The sequence below is a fragment of the Dermacentor andersoni genome, chromosome 11, assembly GCF_023375885.2.
Source record: "Dermacentor andersoni chromosome 11, qqDerAnde1_hic_scaffold, whole genome shotgun sequence".
NCBI classification, from domain to species: Eukaryota; Metazoa; Arthropoda; class Arachnida; order Ixodida; family Ixodidae; genus Dermacentor; species Dermacentor andersoni.
In genome coordinates, this window is record NC_092824.1 from 19,844,978 (window position 1) to 19,867,798 (window position 22,821).

Sequence of the window (22,821 nt, forward strand, 5' to 3'; positions counted from 1 at the left end):
GTCTGGCCGTGCAGAAGTCGCCAAACAGAAGCTGGGAACGCGCCGCCAACTTCCCCAAGAGTCTTACACCTCATACATAGAGGATGTCTTGGCTCTGTGCCGCCGTGCGAATCCTAGCATGACGGAAGCCGAACGCGTTCGCCACATCTTAAAAGGCATTGGGCCTGTCGCGTTCAACGCCTTAATCGTGCAAAATCCGGCTTCTGTCCAAGACATCACTTCAACGTGTCAACGCCTCGACGAGCTGCAGTCTATTCGTCTTCCACATGACAGCAGCGATCCTCAGGTTGCTCATTCTCCAGATCTACGTGCTCTTATCCGCACCATCATCCGCGAGGAGCTTCAACTACAAGACCTAAAGCGTCCCCCTGCTGCCTGCGCACCAACCCCCACCTTCGACTTGCGCGAGGTCGTAAAGCAGGAATTGACAGCGATGACTACACCCACGACGCATCTTGCTCCGGTAGCGCGCTCCACCCCTACCTACGCGGATGTTGTTTCGCTACCCACCCCTACCGTGACTTCCGTGCCTACTGGCGTTTCCTATGACCATTTGGCTTCGATGGGAACCAGAGCACTTGCTGCGCCATCGTACCCTCAGTGGCGTCCACCTCGTCCGGTTTGTTTTTACTGTGGCATACGCGGCCATATATCTCGCTTCTGCCGCCGGCGCCAGCAGGATGAAAGGCGAGGCTATGCTGAGCACGAAAGAGACCGCACTCGCCGATCAGACGACTACTATCCCGGACCGCACTCATTCCCTCAACAGCGTTCTCCGTCTCCACCAGCTGCTCCCAATCTGCCTCATAGTTCCCGTTCGGCCAGACGTCGTTCTCCATCCCCTTACCGGCGCTCTACATCACCACTTCGTCCCACTTCCCATTTTGTCGACCAGCACTCGGAAAACTAACTGTTGCAGTTTTTGGAGGGGAAACTGCTTCTCATCGGTCTTCAAAAATTCCTCCTGTTCGCCCGGCCAACATGCTTTCTGTGACTGTCGAAGGTGTTCCCGCATCAGCTCTCATCGATACCGGTGCCGCCGTTTCTGTTCTTCGGAGTGATCTGTGTTCCCGGCTCCGTAAAGTAAAAACGCCTTATCTTGGACCTATTTTGCGTGGCGCTAATAATGCATTCATTCACCCTGACGGACAGTGTACTGCTCGTGTTCTCATCGACGGCATACGCCACCACATCGAGTTTATCATCCTTCCAACGTGTATCCATGAACTTATACTTGGTTGGGACTTCCTACATTCTGCTTCAGCCGTCATTTCATGTAGAGAAGAAGTTGTCCACATCACAGATACAGAGCTTGAACCTGTTGCGGACTCTTCACTTTCATGCGTGAACTTGGTCCTCGCTTCAGACTACGTCCTGCGTCCTGGTCACGAAGACGTTGTAGCCGTAACGTCCAGTCAGATCGCCGACGGAGACGCCCTAGTCGCCCCTTCTTCCCGCTGTACTTCTCGCGGAATTCTCATTGCCACCTGTCTCGTCCGGTTTTCACGCGGCCGCGCCCTTCTGTCTGCTTGCAACACGACCCCAGATCCTGTGATGCTGCCCAAAGGGATGACTGTGGCAACCCTCGCCGACACTCAACCAATCTCTCTAGTCACGCTTTGCCCTTCTTCATCGCCAGCACCAACCTCAGGTTTGGATGATTCTTTCCCTCCTTCAGCCGTTCTTGGTTCTGACCTAACAGCCGCGCAGTCCGAAGCCTTAATGGTGGTCTTGGCAAAACACAAAGACTGTTTCGATAGCTGTTCCTCTGTGTTGAGCCAAACTCCTGCGGCTACACACCGTATCGAAACCGAAGGTTCCGCTATAATACGACGACGCCCCTATCGTGTATCGCCGTCCGAACGAAAGGTCATTGAACAACAGGTCGCTGACATGCTTGCGCGGAAGATAATACGACCTTCATCTAGCCCATGGGCGTCTCCCGTGGTCCTGGTAAAGAAGAAAGATGGCTCAGTTCGCTTTTGCGTGGATTATCGAGCGCTCAATAAGATCACACGCAAGGACGTATATCCAATACCTCGAATTGACGACGCTTTGGACACACTACAAGGGGCGGAGTATTTCTCCAGCATTGATCTTCGATCAGGATATTGGCAAATTCCGATGAACGAGACTGACAAAGAAAAGACCGCATTCGCTACACCGGATGGCCTTTATGAATTTAACGTGATGCCTTTTGGCCTTTGCAATGCTCCTGCCACATTTGAGCGCATGATAGACAACGTACTTCGTGGTCTAAAATGGAAGACATGCCTCTGTTATCTGGACGATATTGTCATCTTTTCGTCTGACTTCAGCCAACATCTTCAACGATTAGACGAAGTTCTCAAGTGCCTTGCGAATGCTGGTCTCCAGATCAATACAAAAAAATGCAAATTTGCAACCAAAACAATAAAAGTATTGGGTCACGTCGTCTCAAGAGATGGCATCCAGCCTGACCCCGACAAGATTAGTGCCGTTCTTCAGTTTCATCGCCCCCAGCAACAGAAAGATCTACGTAGTTTCCTCGGCTTGGCGTCATATTTTCGTAGGTTTATACGCAACTTCGCAGCAATAGCAGCTCCTCTACACAAGCTACTGGTTACCGGTGCCTCTTTCACGTGGACTAGCGACTGCGAGTCGGCTTTTCAAGCTCTTAAGCGGCATCTTACTTCCGGACCAGTGCTTCGCCACTTCGATAATCGTGCCCCCACCATACTCCATACTGACGCAAGCGCACAAGGTATTGGCGCAGTACTTCTGCAACGTAATACAGCATCTAAAGAGCAAGTCATAGCATATGCCAGCCGAACACTTTCTCCAGCTGAGCGGAACTACACCATTACAGAGCAAGAGTGCCTGGCTATCGTTTGGTCGATTCAGAAATTTCGCCCACACCTTTACGGCCGCCACTTCACCATCGTCACCGACCATCATGCTCTGTGTTGGCTGTCATCAATGAAAAACATGTCAGGACGCTTAGGACGCTGGATACTCCGCTTGCAGGAATATGACTTCACTATAACGTACAAGTCTGGAAAACACCATCATGATGCAGACGCATTGTCTCGCTGCCCACTCTCACTCTCTCCAGGTAACGCGCCGTCGTCTTCCCAACCACGTCGTTCCGATGCTACGCCTGCCTCTCACCAACTCTCGATAACATCCCTGGACCAAGTTACGCTTTCATCACGCTCTGATTTCGTCTCGCTTCAGCGGGCCGACTCCTACTGTCGAGCTCTCATGGATCGCCTTAGTGGGTTCGCCGAACCGCCCAACAGCCGCTTGCGACGCCAACTTCGACAATTCCGCCTTCAAGGTGGCGTGCTACACCGCTACATTTACCACCCAACAGGTCACCGGTGGGTCCCAGTTCTACCTCGCTGCCTTCGTTTGCGGGTATTAGAGGCACTTCACGACGATGTATCGGCTGGCCACTTAGGCTTCCACAAGACATACGACCGCATAAAGACCCGCTGCTTCTGGCCTGGCCTATCCTCAACGGTGGCCAAATACATTGCCTCTTGTGCGTCATGTCAGCACCGCAAACGCTCGACATCCCCTCCTGCCGGTTTACTACAACCTCTCCCTTGCCCGGACGCACCTTTTGAATTTGTTGGCATTGATTTATATGGTCCCTTGCCGTTGACACCCTCCGGTCACCGTTGGATTGTCACTTCGGTCGACCATTTAACAAGATATGCCGAGACTCCCCCTCTGCGATCCGGCACCGCTTCTGAGGTCGCCGACTTTTTCTTGCGCGCCATCGTCTTGCGCCATGGGGCTCCTCGCGTTCTTCTCAGTGACCGTGGCAAGGCGTTCATTTCACAAGTCCTCGAGGAAGTTCTTCGAGCCACTAATACCGTCCACAAATCTACGTCCACTTATCATCCGCAAACCAATGGCCTTACTGAGCGCTTCCACCGTACGCTGTCTGACATGATTTCCATGTACATCCGTCCTGACCACACTGACTGGGATAAAATTCTTCCTTTTGTGACATTCGCATATAACACTGCTATTCAATGAACTACCGGCTACAGCCCTTTCTTCCTTGTGTATGGACGATCTCCTTCCACCATATTCGACAGAGAACTATTTTTCGCACCTTCTTCGCCTAACGCGTCGCTTCCGGAAGATTTCGCTGCCCGAGTTGCACATTGCCGTCAAATCGCCCGGCAAAGCACAGAAGCTACCCAAGCTGAGCGCAAGCGTTACTGCGACAACAAACGCCGTGACCTACGTTTTCACCCTGGAGACCAAGTCCTGCTTTGGACTCCAGTCCGCACCCCAGGCCTCTGTGAGAAGTTCCTTCCACGCTACATTGGCCCATACACCGTTGTGCAGCAAACATCTGCAGTGAACTACCTCGTTCGCCCAGTACACTCCGTCACTGACCGGCGCCGCCGGAATGCTGAAATTGTTCACGTCTCGCGGATGAAGCCCTTCACTCCCCGTTTAGATAATCTCTAATCTGCGGCCAGGCTGGCCGCTTCCATGACGGGGGGAAGTTAGTGTAAGCACTATTAACGTACTTCGTCGTTTTCATTTGTACATAGCCATCATCATCTTCACTGTTCTTCGACTTCTTCGCGCGTGAGCTGGGGGCGTTGCCTTTGGTGGAATAAACAGCGCTGGACAACTTGATCGGTCTCGGTATTATAATATACATTATTTTACACTCGTGGGCCTGTTTTCTTCCTGCAACAATATAAAACAATTCAAACATTTTTTTTGATGAAGTGGACCCAATGAAGCTTGTTTTTCTCTTTTACCTGCTATGGTAATAGCAAAATATTTGATTTCATTTGGACATATTTCATTCCAACGCCGCTAATTTTCAGCAGACTCAATCCCTACTTCAAAGTAATAGAGCGGTATTGCCTACGCAATGAAATATGGTTTTATCGTGGAAGCAAGCTTACTTTTTCGCTGTTTTTTTATTTTTATACATTTCCAACGCTACGCGGCTGGTGTTGACATCTTTCTGCGAGGCATCCAAATCGCTTCGTTTACACAGTCTTTTCCGTGAAAAAGCAATTTGAGACATTTTTTTTTATTCTAGACCTGTCACTGACTGCTGTTGGCTTCTGTGTCGGCTGCGCACCTCATAAGCCAACTTCGACAGAAACGCAGTTTCACAGTGCAAATATAGGCGGGTCTTCAAAGCATGCAATACAATCAGAGCAGCGCCACGTGGCCATTTTCATGCTGACAATTTTTGCGTCTATGAAGAGTTCTGTATAAAATAAAAAAACATGACAAACTATATCGCACCACAGATTAGTTTCAGCAAACAGAAGGCGAGAACACTGCCACGTGTTTTTGGCACAATTCTCCACGAAAATTTGAACTGCTTGATGGCAGTGCATCGCAGAAGCAAATTAGGAAAGTAGAATAGGCAGCTCAGACACAAACTTTTGCTTGCCGACATATAGCGCGGCAGTATCTACTCGTTGCTACTCTGAAGAGAACTGCACGCGATGGATTACTTTTTATTTTATTTTTTTGGTTTTGCTGGTATTAGTCTATTACATATCCTATTTATTTCTCCGATTGGTTTTCTTGATATCCTTTAATATTGCATTCTTTTATAATGCCAACTGGTACTTGGGCCTACCCGCAAATTGAGTTTCGTTATTAATTGGAAAAATAATATAATTATCAGCGTGATCAATATTTAAACTGTATTGATCGTTCAATTAAGTAGCAGCTCACATTATATATATTTACACAGGCAAGGAAAAGAAGCAGAACAACACAGTTGACATCTACGCAATGCCTCACATTCATTCATTCATTCATTCATTCATTCATTCATTCATTCATTCATTCATTCATTCATTCACAAAACTTTAATAGGGTCCTGAAGCCCGGTCTTTCCAGACCGAGGCGGGCCGCGTCCACGTCGGCACCGTCAGGCCGAGCCTTATGGCGCCATCGTGGGCCCTCTGGACAGACCGTAGTCGATCTTGATGTGAAGAGCTTGATGTCACCTTGTGCCAGTACAGCCATTTTTCTTCGGGGTCGGCGAGAGTCGGGGAACCGCCTGCCAACATGTGTCTGATTTCAATGATGCTATCGCACACGTTACATTCTTTCCTAATTTCTCTTTCGGGGTGAATTCTATTTATAATATACGGAGTGGGCTACGTCCCTGTTTGCAGTAAACGTAACGTGACTGCCTGAGCCCTGTTCAACTTTACGTGTGGCAGTGGGAATTGCCTATGCCCCAAGTAGTAATAATTAGTGATGTCGTTGTAAGTTAGTAAATGATCTTTATGCTCCCCGAAATGGTAGTGGGCGTTGGTTTGGTTCCGACCGGCACGGCAAGCAAGTTCTCGTACCAGGTCATTCGTCACCTCGTTGAGGTTGAGCCGAGTCTCGTCCACTTGTCCCATATGTGCAGGAAACCATAGGATTTCAGATTTTATAGCTTCGACTTTGTCGATAATTTTAGCCGCAGTCCCAGCGACATAGCCTTTGTCGAAGCTCTTAATTGCTGCTTTGGAATTGCTATAAATGAAAGACCATTTGCGGTTCCTGATGGCTAGAGAAATCGCGATTTGCTGCGCCACCATGGAAACCTTAGTGAAGATGGTGACGGCGTCCCGTAACTCGCCCTGACTGTCGATCACCACGGCCGTGTAGGCCTCTTTGCCTTTGACCCAGGCAGCGTCCACAAGGGCCGCTTGTTGTCCTAGCTGTTCAATTTCTTTCAACAAAGCTTTCGCTCTCGCTTTTCTCCTGTTAACATTGTGTTCCGGGTGCATGTTACTTGAGAGGTGGGTGGTTCTGATCGCCTCTCTCAGGTCCGCGCTCAACTCTACCTCGGCCTCCTTCGGTTTCATCGATCTATTGGGGTCTGTCCCTACCGCTTTGAATAAAAGCCTGCCCGCTCGGGTTTTCGTCAGTCCTTCCTGCTGCGCCATCTATTTCGTTTCCGCCATCTCTTCTATCGTATTGTGTACGCTTAGGTTCATGAGCTCCACGTTCAAGCTGCTGATGGGCGTACCTAGGGCAGCCTTGACTAACTTCCTGATGATAGTGTTGAGCTTGTTGAGCTCGGCCTGCGACCATTTAAATAGACCTGCCACGTAGGTGAAGGGACAAAGAGCGAAGGCATACACTAGCCTTAGAGCGCTGTCCTCACCCAGGTCTCTGTTTCTGTTGCTGATTCTCCTTAGTAACCTCATGGCTTGGTCCCTCTTGTTTGAAATGTATTGAATGGCATTGAGGTTGGTACCTCCCGCTGGTATGTGGAAGCCTAAAACTAATCTTTTCGACCTGCTTGATCGTGGATCCGTCGTGACAGCGCAAGATAATCTTGGGTTCCTCCCCGGGGACGTAGCCCCTGCGTCTTCGACCCCTGCCCCTATGTTTTAGGACCAAAAGCTCCGATTTTGTCGCCGAACAGTTTAGTCCCATCTCGCCAAGCGTGCTTTCCACGGTGTGTATGCTCTCCTGCAGTCTGGTCTCCGTTTGGCCTACGTTACCATTGGCGCTCCATATGGTAATGTCATCGGCGTATATGGCAAAGTGCATACCTTCTATACTCTCCAGTTTCCTCGCGGCTCTGGTCCTTGCTAGATTAAATAACATGGGCGAAACACGGCGCCTTCCGGGGTGCCTCTCTTTCCCAGGTTCGTCACCTTCGATTTCAGTTCTCCTAGCGTGAGGCTCGCTTGCCTACCGCCCAAAAATGCCTTGACTATGCTGAATAGCCTCTCGCCCAACTCCAACTCGGCCAGGACCTCGAGGATGGCCTTGTGCTCTATGCGATCAACAGCTTTTTCGACGTGTAGTCCCAGAATCGCTCTCGCGTGCACCGCGCAACCTTGTATGAGCTGATGTTTGATAAGGAGCATGGCGTCCTGAGTCGATAGGCCGGGACGGGAACTGATCACGTTAAACGGGAGTATGACGTTTTGCTCGAAGTATCCAGTGAGTCTGTGGATAATAACGTGTTCCATATTTTTATCTATGCACGATGGAAGCGAGATTAGATGTAGGTTATCCAGATGGAGCGGTTTACCCGGTTTGTGTCTGAGGATGGCGTTGGCCATCTTCCATTCCTCTGTATAGTCTCCCTTACTGCACCACTCGGTAAAATGATCCGTCAACAAAGTGATCGACTCATCGTCTAGATTCATTAGGTGTTTATTAGTAATACCGTCGGGTCCGGCTGCCAATAGAGGGCGGCCCGTACCTCAACCTTGATGAAATCATGGTCCATTTCCTCGCACGGTCCTCCCCTGTACTCTACGCGTTCGTCGCTATCGCCCGGTTGTTTGAGCGGGAGATATTTGTCCGCGAGCTGTCTCATGACTACCTCCTGAGTCGTGTACTGGCTGACTTGATGTACTAGTTTTGTAATTGCCGTTCTCTTGTTTGACTTAGGGTCGCTCTCGTTCAATAGATGTTTGAGGATGTTCCAACTGCCTCCACGTTTGATTCTGCCGTCTGCCAAGTGGCAAACTTCGTCCCACTTCTGTTTCACGAGCGTTCTCGAATGCTCCTCCATCTGTCTGTTTGGCAACGCTATCTTTTTCCTGAGCTTTCGGTTCAGTCTTTGCGTTTTCCATCTTTGGAGGATGGATTGTTTGGCCTCGATCAGATGCGCGAGCCTACTGTCTATGCTGTCAATGTTTTGTTCGGTCTTAATTTCTTTAGTGGCTCCCTTGAGGTCCTCTTCGAGCTGGTTCACCCTGGTCTGGAAGGACTGTCTGCCCGCTTCTATCGGTTCCGATTCTAGTCTCTTCACTCTAACTTTCCTAAAAAGGTCCCAGTCTGTGCACCGAAAGGTTCTAGTCTCTTGTTTCAGCAAAGCTATACCTACGCGTCTATGCTCTTTACACAGATATGTTTACATCAGTGTGCTTGTTGCTTTGAAAGCCAGTCAAGTTGGCGTCAAAGGGTTTCATTGAATAGCAGCCGACACGCAGTTGGCTCTTTCGGCGCATACCCAGTTGGATGTGCCCAGTGGCACCTATCCAAGTTGGCGCAGAAAGCTTCATTGAAGAGCAGCACATACTCAAAGGCACAGGACCAGGGGCACATTATCAGCACCTGTGGCTCATATACAGTAACAAACACCCAGTGGCACTAACCCTAGCTGACATCAAAGATGTTCAGTCATGATTGACCCATATCCAATGACATATCCAGTGGTGCATATGCAGTCCTTGTCTTTCCGATTTCTGGCCCGATACAGTTATAATTATTATGTGATTACAGGAACGTACCCAGATAAAAGTACCTGGCTATCGGATACGACCGAAAGCTTTATCGGTGCTCTCAATCAAGACAATATTGCAACTAAAGGGATGCGAGCCGTAGTTATACTATGTGGAATGCGTGCCCGGCGTTCCTGTATGCAAAGGAACACACTAATCATAATTTATCGTATGTATCTCTGACCAATTCTAGAATTTGGCTGTGTTTTGTTTTCCCGAAGTACAAAATATAAAATAAGGGCACTTGTTCATTTAGAGTGAGAATATCGAGGTCTATCTTTAGGTCTTCGAAATTCCGTGCTAAAAATGTACCTTCTTCTCCCAAGAAATGCCACATGCTTAGGGTTAAACCCACCTAGTAACTTATTTAGCTCCTCTACAACGTGTACAATAAGCATTTATTTAAATTCAAATAATTATGGGGTTTAACGTGCCAAACCACTTTCTGATTATGAAGCACGCCGTAGTGGAGAACTCAGGAAATTTCGACCACCTGGGGTTCTTTAACGGGCACCTAAATCTAAGTACACGGGTGTTTTCGCATTTTGGCGCCATCGAAATGCGGCCGTTTCGCATTTTGCCGCCATCGAAATGCGGCCGCCGCGGCCGGAATTCGATCCCGCGATCTCTTGCTCAGCAGCCCAACACCATAGCCACTGATCAACCACGGCGGGTTAAGCATTTATTTGCGAACCAAATTCATTACTTGAGAATGCGCGGCCGCGGTCGCATACCCCACAGGTTGTGTTTGTGCCGGCACAATTGGCACCTTTGGATATTCTTATACATGAGATTATTCCGTTTGATAGGTACGCAGTCTCACCCAAAATTGAATTGGCAAACATTTTTTTTCAAGAACGCTAATTTGCTGCCTACAACATATTTGAATGCACTTTCGCAAGACTATTTGGCACATTTCCGAATAAATATAATAGTGGCTGATGTTTTCTTGTGTGAAGAGAAGGCAGCATTGGAATATACTCGTCATCCATCGACTCGTGTTCTTCACTGCACCTGCCAGACTATATCTCAATTTTCCAGGCTGAACTCCTGGCCATAGTTCTTGCTCTGCGAAAGTTGCCCCCTTTATTGTACATCGGTAGTTACTGTCACAAATCTTTCCTGTATATCCGCATGCTTAACCCGTTTTCTAATTCGGCAGCTTCGAACACATTTTTGCATAAAGTTAGCCTCTCTCAGCACAGACCTACTATCTCAGCCCTACTAAGAAAATTAAGTACTTACTTCAGTTTAGTCCGTTTAGTAATGCGTACTAGACCAAGATATTATTCGTAATCAAAAATCTGATTCCCTAGCACGCGCTTTTTTAGATAATCATGTGATATCTGCGGTACCGCCAACTGCGAATATCACTGCGGCTTGATAGGAGCAGTTTTCCTTGACCGAAGACCGAAAAAAAAAATCTGCCTGTATTTCACCCTGCGGAAGTGGATGTAGAGCGAAGCTTCTGCGGACATTAGACAAGTACCATCATGCCAAGTGACGCTAGACGACATCACACAAGCACCACTGCCACATGCTAAGCGCGTCACGTGCTCACGTACGTACACGGACGTGCCGCATATATCCCTTCCTTTAGATCGTCAGCCAAGCTCAAGTGCATTTTTGAGTTGAATGAGTGTTCAAAAATAAATTGCGTCAGAAAAATGCGTACAGCACAGCTTACGCAACATGATGTGTTCCAATTGTTACCCGCAAACTTAAAAAAACAGCTCTCTTTTCCAGCCGCTGTTTGCGGTTCGTCTGGGTGGGCGCGGTCGTTAGGCGGCGCTATTGCTATCACAGCATACAGCCTCATTCTTGTGGGCCCTGTGCCTAGCGCAAGTGAGTTATTTAACTAATGAATTATTCAAAGTAAAATGCGTCAGAAAATTTGTAAGGTACGACCTGCAGATATGAGAGCAGCGGATTATAATTTGAATACGCGTGAAAGCATAATCTGGTTAAGCGGGAACTCGAAAACAAAACCCATTTTCCAGCTGGCATTTTTCGGTTGAGTACGCCACAATAAATTCACAAAGAGTAGAGGCTAAAACCTTCGTTGAAAAAGCCTCTCACGTGAAAAATCTACCGACAATATGCATGTACCTAATGTCTGTTAACGCATTATTATTCTTGCAATCGACCGTAATGTCCTAACCGACAATTCGAAGTGTTCCTTACAAGGCTGCGTTACCGCATTCTACCCCTTAATATTCACTTGCATCGATGTGTTGCGGTATCCCCTTTAGGGCTGTGTCCCCTGCAATGTGTCGGAATCCATCAATAACCCTTTTTTTTCACAGTAGTGGCTAGCCGGTCTCGTTGGTACGAACACATTCTTTAGCAAACAGCGCGAATTACGGGACACAGAAAAGACGCACACAACACAGGCGCCGACTTCCAACAAGTATGTTTGTTGCGCGAGCACAAAATATATAGTCAGAGAAGTAATAGTATAAACGTAAATGGCGTGAAAACATGAAAAGACTGTTCATGATTATATTTCGCTTAGTGTTACACTAACGAACATAAGGGACAAGACGCGGACGTACGTAGCGCCACTACCAACTCCAACTACCAACTACCAAGTTGATAGTTTGCGCTACGTACGAACACGTCTTGTCCCTTATGTTCGTCAGTGTAACACTGAGCGCAATGTAACTATGAACGTCCACCAACTAGCCTCATTCATTGCTTTACCAAATCAAAAGACTGACTTGAGACTGCAGGTGGGCAGAGATTGAGTTCCTTGTCCAATACCTGGGTGGATAGTGAAATGATGCATGATGGAGCACGTTGGATGATGGCAAATGCTTCGATAATTTTCCACGTGCGCTGATCAGCGTGCTTCTGCATGACAAATTTAACCGATTTCCGCCCACCCTGCAATCTCAGGTTATTCTTTTCAGGTTTTCACGCCAGTTATGTTTTTACTATTACTTCTCTGCCTGGATATTCTGCGCTCGCGCCATAAATATACTTGTTTGAAGTCAGCGCCTGTGTCGTGTGCCACTTTTTGTGTCCCTTTATTGGCGCTTTTTGCTAAAGAATGAGATCACCTTTTACTATCGTGCCGGCAGTTTTCTACTCAATGAAAACGAAGTTTACAAATTCCGCTTTGTAATGTAGAACTGCCTTTATGCAGTACTGTTCTACTTTCACTTAGAGCATCGGTATTGAGATACAGCCACAGGAACTTTTCCCTGGCCATATATAATTTCCTCTGCGACACAAGAAAGTTGCATTATTATTATTTAACATTTTTCATGGTTGAACTATTTCTTCTTCAATAAATTATCAAATTAGAAACTTCAGACAGCAAAAATGCAAATTAACAATAATAATATTGTCAATAAGATTATTAAAAGTTAACTTACTGATTTTTTACGTCAACACTCTTTTTAGGTATCTTTAACGTTAGGATCATGTTACCCTATCTACGCAGGAAGCGATGATCGCTTCCTGGGCGTCGTTACTGCATCGGGTTTCGTCATATGGCAGTGTGACGACGCTGAAATTCGACCAATCATCGACCACTTAGAGGACCGCCCAACAATCATACCACACCGTCTATGTCGCGTATTGACGCCGTTCTGTCTACGAGACAACGTGCTGCGCAAAAAAAAAAAATAACGCCGTTCGAATGACCGAGACTACGTCCGAGTGGTTCCAAAATACTTGAGGGACGATACTTTTATTGGCCATGAAGTGCCTACATCTGGCCACCTAGGCTCCTAACGAACTCTTGCCAGGGTGCGCGTCATATTTTACTTTCCCGGCCTTTCTGTAGGCGCCAAACAGTATGTTAAAAGCTAGCGTGAATGTAAGCAGCGATAGTCACCGCCCATGAAGCCCGCCGTGTTATTGAAACCCATCTAAGCACCTTCTAAGCCATTCGACTAAGTCGACTTGGATATTTTTTGGTCTTTTCCTGTCAACCGATGGCAACAAGTGGGTGATTGTCGCAACTGACTACGTAAACCGCTACGTCGAGACAAAGGCACTCACACGAGTCACGGCTTCCGAGGTAGCGCAGTTCTTTATGTGCCACATTGGATTGTGTCACCGTGCCCGTACGCTGTAGTCACAGACAGAAGGACGGCGTTCACAGCACAGCTTATGCACGTATTTATTCAGCCCCAGGCATTGAATGACCATTGCTTACCAACCGCAGTCCAACCGACTTAAGCAGCGATTAAACAAGAGCATCACAGACGGTCTCTATGTAGATCGACTTCCAGCACAAAACATTGAATCGCATTTTGCCTTACGTTACATTCGCGTATAATACCGCCGTAGCAACGCTCCTCATACCATTTCGATTCCTTTACGGCCGCGAAGTTGAGAAGATGGTGGGCGCTACGCCTCCGGGTCAAGTCACTGACCACCTGTAGACAGACAACCTGCTGTTGACGGACCACCTGTTGACCACCTGCTGACAGATGGCAAATGCTCGCGCAGGTGCCATCTGTCAACAGCAGCACTGAGGTGCACGACGCTGATGCACAGACAAGTGCCCTACAGTCCCGAAGGCCGAGCGTAGGTGTGGCCCCTTATTCGACACCGTGGCAGTTGTGAAATTTGCTGAGCCGGTATTTTTGGCCCATACAAAGTGCTGTGCCCCATTAGTGATGTTAACTATGAAATGGTTCCTGGCAGTGTGGCACAAACACGGAGTAGGCAACAAGTTAGCCCAGACACAGTTCACGTCGTACGCTTGAAAGCATATGTTACGCACAAGGGCTGGCTGATGGTTCGATGACCCCTTTGCAGAGCATTTTGTCCACTTCTGATTGGATGACTCGATGTTCAGCATGTGATACACGATATGGACGCCGACGAATGGGATTCTTGTCTCCAGTGCTTAGACGGCGGTGAACAACAGATGTTTGGTCTAAAGCCTGTCGCCGAAATCAAAGATGTCACTGTACGATTCAAGTAGGACACGTACGTCAATGGCCTATGCCGAAGTGAGTTCAGGTGCAATCATTTTCGCGAGGTCATCCGTTAAGAAACTAGACCTGTGAGCTGCAATTGGTGCTAATAAACCATTCTCGGCATTCATACTCTCAATGCGAAACTCGGAAACACTAGAAACGCTGGCCAAGAACATGCCGGCAAGAATCACACGAGTGCACATGCAGGAATTCAGAAGCGGTAGAACGACGTCCTTATGAGTAACCGTGACCAGAGTATGCGGAACAGCAACGTCAATGATGGGGCGAAGCACATATTCATCGTCAGGAATCTGTGGTTGACCGGTCAAAGTGACATAAGTAACAGCCTCGCGTGAGAGACGCACATCGTGAAGCGGTCACAAGTGCGGTGGGGTGGTGCTTGGAGTATCGGTGACTTGAGGCAGTTCTAACTAAAGAACACCGGTTGGAGCAGTCGATGAGAGCAGAATTAGTGGATAAAAAGCCCGATCCAAGGATAACGTCGTGAGGGCAGTTGTCGATCACAGCGAATAGAGCAGAAGTAGGGCGGCCGGCTATACTTAAACGCGCAGTACGCATTCCAAGAACAACCAGCATGCCGCCGTCGGCCACACGAAGCACTCGGGCAGCTGCTGGGGTGAGAACCTTCTCTAACCAACTACGTAAGCTAGCACTCATCACAGAAACATTGGCTCCACTATTGACAAATGCTTGGACAGGCACGCCGTCTATTTCAACGTCTATTACGCTTCTATTTGTGAACGCAGAGGATTGCTGCAGTGGTAGGCAATGCAGCACCACATCCGAGGGCTGCATTTCTTAGTTTTCCGAAAGGGTGCGGCCAAAAGCCACAGGGGATGAAAGGTGACGTGGCTGCGGTGAACGAGAAGATGGGCGACGTGTTTGCAGTGAGCCAGACTGGTGTCCGCGCGGTGATGGTGTGTGGTTCATGGTGGAGAGGTTTATGGTGGAAGTGTGGCAAACGGTTGCAAGACGCGTCGGTTTTTAGCCTCCTCGAATTGTCGGCACTCTTTAATAATGGCATCAACTGTAGAACAGCTTTTGCACATAAGCAGATTACAGGCCTCGCCAGTAATGCGCTTAAGCACGTGCCCGACCTTTTTAGCTTCTGTCATGTCGCGATAGGCTTTACTACAAAGTGCCAGCACGTCCCGGATGTATGAGACATAGGACTCCGTGGAGGATTGGGCACGGGAGGCCAGTTCCTGCTGTGCGACAATATTACGGCGGCTGGTTTGCCAAACAACTCCTTCAACATTCCTTTGCATTGGCCCAGCTGGTTAACAAATCTTCGTGGTTTTGGTACCGCACCTTTGCCGTGCCTCGTAGGTAGAACAGGTTAGTTGGCATAAGCATAGGGTCCCATCTGTTGATTCCACTCACGCGTTCGTACATAGCCACCCACTCTTCAACGTCGGCGCTGTCCGTCCCGCAGAAAGTAACAGGATCCTTGGGTGGCACAACCACAACCGAAGGCGACAGCGACGTACATGGCGACGGTGACATTCATGGTGCGGACGGTGATGCGACGTCCATTGCGGAGCTCCGTTTTATGCCGTGGTACCCCGCACCTCCCACCAATATATTACGGGGATGTGGGGAGTATATATATGCAGTATGAGTCAGAGTAGATAAAATGGCTGACAACCAACAAGACGCAGCAGCCAGCGTCCCACGATCTTCTACCTCTGTCGTCTTTCATCCTTCCGTAACAATATCATGACTTTATCTATTTATTGCCCTGCATGTCATGACATTCATGGGAATCATGTTATCACTTGATATACAAGTCATGACACTGCATGAAATGTCATGAATTTCATGCTCGCATTTTCAGATTATAGCCAGGTAAAGAAATACCTGTTATGTCATGCGACCCATTTGTCACATCATTTATGACATTCATGTCATGAAATTATTTTCATTCAAACCACTTCTATTTTCTAACAAGTTATATATCAAGGAATTTATGACATGAATGAAATGACGTGACATGCAGGTCATGACGTGATTCTGATGAATAAGGTAAAGTACATGAAGTGATATCATGGCCATTTTTTACCTGAATATGTATCATCATATGTGTGATGAGACATGCGTGCATGGAAAGAAATGTAATGACATGTTCATGCATGCCTTGTCGATAATGTCGTGTCATTCAATTCATGCCATTTATGTCATTACACGCACTCCATTAAATTGGCGCGCGTGTAATGACATAAATGACATTTCTATCATATTAATCATGCCAGGTCCTGCACCTATGTCATGTCATTCATATGCAGTTATATATCGAGTTGAAAATACGACCAAAACAGTATCATATCATTCATACCATTTATTACATGATATGCATGCAACGAAGCATGCGACACCACTTATGTCATGGCGCAACATTCACTTCTAAGTTCTCTAATTCATGTCATGATGCACATGACATGTATGACATGCATGACTTTCAATTTATGATGTTTTTGTTATATCCATGTTAGGTCATGCGGGCATTTTATTCATATCCTGATAACATGGGCTTAAAAAGCAACCACGAAGCATCATGTCATTCATACCATTTATGCCATGACTTGCGTTGACAAGTATCCTGTCATAGAAGTCGTGTTATGCCATTATTATTATATATGCATGCATGTCATGCCGCTCCGTACCTGCTCTGTTGTATATCCAGCTGAAGAAAAAAGCAGCAGAACTAATCTCTCAATGTTTGTAGATGATATTGCGATTAGCATTCGATCAATGTAGAGAAAGCCTATTTATCAATTCGCGCTTACTTCACATATTTAGTGGTAATTCTCAGACTTGCTTTGCTTCAGGATCATCCCGCTTTGCCAAGGTATCCAATGAGCATGGTGGCATTACTACCATTGTGATGCCGACACAGTGATGGCGATGCAGTGACAAAGAAAAACGTTGATGAAACAACAACGTGACAATGAATACATGAGGACAATGTTATGACAAGTGTATGACGACGATGGTATGGCGAAGCAGGATGACAAATATGCAATGATGACATGGCACAGCCACAAACACATTACTGTTAGACTTCGCTAGCTGGCTCCGGAGCGCCCCAGAGACCGACGGTTCCGTGCTTCACACAAGGGTGATGCCGACTGTACATACCAAATGGCCCAACCTGGTAGAAAACTTGGGCCGCTTGGTATGTGTACAAGATTGGATAGATGGATCGATAGATAGACTCAAAACGCCTGAAGTTTGCAAATATTGCTTCACATCAAAAAACACAAAGAAATTGCGCGGATCCAAATCACGAGGTTGCAGCAAGCGTACGCGAAGTCTACCTTTGGTGAAGCGGGCTAATAAACCTTCCGCAATGAAATGCGATGAGTACTTTTGGGTACTGACGCATACAACCCGTAATTTCCTGCAATAATGATGCGATCGGCAATATTTAGCTACTTTATGCTTTTTAAGCTTACGTATCTATCTATCTCTGTATTTATCGTCTTACGTGCTACTCAGTGACCGAAGTTCTCTACAAGCATGGGCCAGTAGGTATAAGTGTGCCAACCTAATGTCATCATGCTTGTTCTATCGTCATCATTCCAGCTTCGCCATCTGGTCCTCATCATGCCATCGTCATCGTGCTTTCTGCGGCGACCTAGTGACCCAAGTTGTCTAACAGTTTGAGGCACTAGGTATGCGATCATGGTCGGAACACCGTCGTCGTCGCTGCAACATCGTCATTCCCGCTTGGTCATCTGGATCTCATCAGGCCATCATTGTCACACAGTCGTCACGCAGTTGTCGTCGTACCGCCATCGTGTGGCCATCGGGTTCGTTTCATCGTCGTTACTCTAGGGTCGCCTTTAACCTTCGTTATGCCGTCGTCGAGACATCATCGCCATCATACGGTCGTCATATCTTCCTCCTCATATCGATTTCATGCCATCGTTGTTATTGCCTTTGTACAGTTGTAATCATGGATTCCTCGTAATACAATCAATGTGATTCCTCATGATCGTGCCACCGCCGTCATCCTAACTTAGTCAATCATATTCACATCCTCCTCACCCCATTATCATCATGCCTTGGTCGTCACTCAAACAATTTACCATATTGAATCATTCGGAAACCTCATCCCGCAGTCGTCATACTGTGGTCTTCATACGGCCTTCGTCATCCTTTCGACGCCATTTCTTAATCGTAATTGTATTGTAATCAACTTTCATCTTTTAACTATCATTATAGCGCTATGGTCATCAATGCGCCGTCGTCAGAGACATGATGCCATGCATCTTCTACCATATCGTCATCGTCATGCCATCGTTGTCATGTCATCCTTAGAAATGTAGCTTCGTCATCCAATCGTGTTCATACCATCGTCGTCCCGACATCGTCGTCATTCCTCCCATTGTCCTAAGGTTATTGTCAGACCGCAGTTGTGAGGCGATAGTTATCATACACTCGTCCTCGCATTGTCCTCATGCCATTGTCTTGCCGTCGTCCTCATTGCTTTCATACAGTCGTCGTGATACATTTGTTGTCATATCGTGGTAGGGATGACTTGTGATCGCTCCATCACCATCATCCTAACTTCGTGATTGTACTCTCTTCATGCCAATAGCGTCATGCCACCGCCATCATGCATTCGTCATCATCCCTGCCATTGTCCTCATGCTCTTGTCAGGCAATCGTTGTCAGGCCATCGTCGTCATACTCTCATCCTCCCTCTGTGCTCATACCATTGTCACGCCGTCATCGTAATTGCCTTTATACAGTCGTCGTCATACGTCAGTTCTACAATCGTGCGAATGCCTCGTGGTCGTTACATCGTCATCATCCTAGCTTCTTGATTCGACTCTTTTCATGCCATCGAGGTCAGGTGATCGGCGTCCAACAGTCGTCATCATAGCACCGTCGTCATATTGTCATCGTGACCCAGTCATTTTGCCCTCGTTATCACTTCAAAATCGCCATACCATTATATTGACCAAGTCCTTGTCATAGAGCCTTCGTCATTCTGTCGATCTCATTCCTTTGATTTTATCGTAACCATCTTCTCCTCACAAAATTGTGATTGTCATTGTGGATTGTGATTCAGAAGTACCTATGAGCCGACCTTATACGCACAGGTTCTATTTGTATTCGGGCAGAGATGAGAGGTTCCCTGTTATACATTACTCTCTAAGTAAAAATTTAGCTCATTGAAAACAGAAGCTTGAATGCGACACATGTAACGTTCAGATTTGTTGATATGCACGCACACACGCTGGCATATATATGTATGTATATATATATATATATATATATATGCATATATGCCTCGGCTTAAATATATGTATATCTATATATATAAGTGCCTCGGCTTAAAAAATGCCGTATGGGCCTCCTCGAGCCCTCTGCAATGTTCACGTAAGTTGCTTATTAGATGTTCTCGTAGCTGAGCGCAAGCGTCTTGAACAAGTATACGATAAAACTAACCATTCAAGAGGGAACTTTCCGTTATGTATTACGGCTTAAACTTGGAATCCTTGGATCATGAGTAATCACTGATGGCTCTAGACATGGGTTCTAGTGCCTTATTAAGTCATCAAATACTGCATAAAAAGGAACAGTAGCCTTTATTGTCGACTGGCGGCAGAGAGATAGCGTGAAGGTTGCAAACATAGATTATTGTAGGTCGGCGTAATTTTGAAAAGTAGGCAATGTGGAATGTAGGAAGTTATACAGTAACAAATATACAACTTATATAAAGCACAATACAATCATTTTTATCACTAAGTATTGCCGAATGAATAGCACGCGATGAGCGGAGTCCTCTACTTTGTCTTCGGCCTCATTGTCTACGATGACCTGCAAAAGAAAGTAAGTAATCAGCGACGTTGTGTCTGCAAAGCCGGCAAGAAGTATACGAAATTGGGAGAGATTGCTTCCCTCTTATATCAATGGTCCCTCTCCTGCTCTTGATATCTTACTTAATAACCCGGTTTCATTTTTCTTCGACTTTCCCGGAGGCAGTGTGCTTTCAGAATGAATACACTCCTTTTCATAAGCCGGACAGAAGTAGTCCGTTTTAAGGGATAGCTTCGAGTTATAATTTCCTGCAAAAGGTTTCATCGTATCAGGTTTAAGGTATTCTCAGTAGAGCGAGTGGATGCGGTTCCCCTCCTGCTCAAATGTCATTAAGGTTTTGAGTTTTCTTTTAATGCTTCCTTAAACGTCTTAACCAAGTTAATCTTACCAAATGAAGCTGTGGAAGCGTAAAACTTGTCATAAAAACAGAGAACCATTCCATAAGAAGGCTTTTCATTCAGCTTGTGTTTGCCGGATTTTTTCATACTGCGCAGAAATTTAGGTTGCTATCCTGATTCTGCAAATTTACATTATTACGACATCATCGATAGTTGCTCAAGAGACGAGCCGCCGCGAGAACGACGATGAAGTGGGTCTGGACCTTTGGCGTGAGCGTGTGTCGGCGTGGCTGTTCTGCCTCTGTCATCTGTCTTTCTATACGTAACATTCTGGTGGAGGATAGTGATCCCCGTCCTCGCCGCGGAACTCCGAAGTGGTCGATACATCGAGCTTGTCACCATGCCTCCCGGTGACGAGACCACCTTTGCAACGGCTTCGGCTTGTCCGACTGCTCCAATAGTCACGTTTGCCGAACATCGCGATCCTGGTGTGTTGTCTGGCCTGGATGGACAGGACGTAGACGAATGGATCAAGCTCTATGAACATGCCAGTGCTAACAGCAGGTGGGCTCCAACGATTATGCTCGCCAATGTCACCTTTTATCTCCGTGGCACCCCAAGCGTGGGGCACCAAACGCATGATGACAAGATAACCAGTGGGGACAGTTTCAAAGAAAAGCTGCGGGAGCGGTTTGGCGACCCCATTGGAGGCAAGGTTGCCACGAGAAAGGCTCTTGCGTATCGCAGTCAGACATCTACAGAGTCGTACGTTTCATATAACCTTGGCGTATTGGCTCTATACCGCAAAACTGACGATATCATGTCTGAAGCAGATGAAGTGGCACATGTACTAAAAGGCATCGCCGACGACGCTTTCAATTTGCTTGTTTTAGGTAACATCTCTACTATCGACGCCATCACTAAAGAATGCCGTCGCCTTGAACAAGCTAAAAGCCGCCGTATCACACACCACATCACGCGGCTACCTAACACTGCTGCTACGTCGACATCTGAGGGTCGACCACGTCAGACCAACACCTGTGACGACGTAACCCGTAATGTTCGCCGCGAGCTCAAGGCCACCTGTTCGCCAGCATTCTCCGCGAGACCTCCCGATCCGCCAGAAAATACGATTGCGATGCTTCAGGCCTTCGTCAGACAGGAATTTGAGAACATGGGTCTGAACTTCGTGTGTTCAACGTCCCAACCCAGCATTAGCCAGTTCTCTAGCGGCCCTCCTCGACCCCGGCAGTCCTTTTCGGCCACATCTCGCCACAACCCGTCAGAATGGCATACCCCTGATGACAGGCCGATCTGCTTCCACTGCTGTCGCATCGGCCACGTAGCTCGTCACTGCCGCAACCGATGGCCGCCACCTCCTTGGACATACACCACCGCTTATTCCCGCACATTTGGACCTTCTGTTCCCTATGATACCCGCCATGAACCCCCTGCCGCTGGTGCTTCTGCTCCAAACATTCGCTACAGCGACTCGCCCTCATCTCGACGCCATTAGTCTCGCTCGCCGCCTGTCGCCTCCCTGATCCAGCCGGAAAACAAGGCACTGCAGCGTCTGTAGGTGAAGCTGCGTTGTCGTCTCTGTCCTCAAATCCTCTGCTCACGTTAGCTACGAACCAAAACCTTCTTGACGCTGACGTTGACGGCTATCCTGTCACGGTACTCATCGATACAGGAGCACATCTTTCTAATATGAGTGCTGCCTTCCGACGGCGACTGAAAAAGCTCCTGACCGCAGTTTTGGCACGCGTCGTCCGCGTTGCGGATGGCGGTACTGTGCCTATCATCGGCATGTGTGCGGCACGTGTCAGCATCACCGGCCGCCACGCTCCTGTCCTCTTCACCGTGATTCCTCATTGCCCCCGCGACCTAATTCTCGGTCTAGATTTACGCTCCGCGTATTCTGGTCTTATTGACTGCTCTGCCAGTACACTTCGCCTTGAGTTGCCGATTCTCGCAGAACCTTCTGACGCACTCGAGTGCCGCTTACGCCCCACCGGCTTTCTTCATCTGCCGCCAAAGTCAATAGCCTATATTTGCCTGTTGTCTTCACCACCAGTTCCACATGGCGAGTACCTCGTCACAACTCTGCCCGACATTCCACTACGGTATGACGTTAGCGTGTGTCACAGTATACGTACTATTACTGCGAATCGCACTCGCATGCCTATATTTACCTTTCGATAGGCAAAGCAATTCCTACCGCAAGGTGCTTGCCTTGCCAACGTTTATTCTCTCCGCGACCATCATGTGGAAGCTTCATCGACCAATGCTTCTTGCGAGCTTAACAGGCCCCTTGCGCCAGCTTTGGGCGCCGATCCCAACTTAAAGAAAATGAAATGGTTGTGACGCAGCTGTCCTCTGCGCAGGCTGAAGAGCTTTGCCAAGTACGATCGTCCCACCAAGATATTTTCGGCTTCGACGATCGCCCTTTGG